This window comes from Rattus norvegicus, chromosome 5 (assembly GCF_021556685.1).
Source record: "Rattus norvegicus strain SHRSP/BbbUtx chromosome 5, alternate assembly SHRSP_T2T, whole genome shotgun sequence".
NCBI lineage: Eukaryota > Metazoa > Chordata > Mammalia > Rodentia > Muridae > Rattus > Rattus norvegicus.
In genome coordinates, this window is record NC_141538.1 from 156,965,011 (window position 1) to 156,965,463 (window position 453).

Genomic DNA, 453 nt, shown 5'->3' on the forward strand with positions numbered 1-453 from the left:
GGGGGTGGGGGCATGTATCAGTCAGTACCCAGGACATGTGGCACTTAGGCTCCAAGTGGGGGACAAAGTGCCCAGAAGGTCTCAGTGTTCCTGACTCTAAATGGGGATTTGGCCGTCAAGGGATGCAGATGACTTGTGGGTGTCTGGTTGAACCTGCAGTACGAGATTGCTTTGGCAAATGGTCTGTATCCCCAGAAAAACAAGACTCTACAGTGCTTGTGACAGCTCTGGTTAAGACGGGCAGGGGCATCCCATGCCAGTCAGCCAGCTGCACAGCATGGTCTCAACGGGGGCACAGGAAAGAAACCTCAATGAGCTGCCTCCTACTTTGGGGCACTGACCTTCCACGTTTGACATGGGTGAGTGAGGCACTGAGACTGGGGTGATAGAACAATTTACCTGTGCTCAAGTAGGCCGAGGGGTTGTTAGTACAAACTCGTACAGACCTGTAGC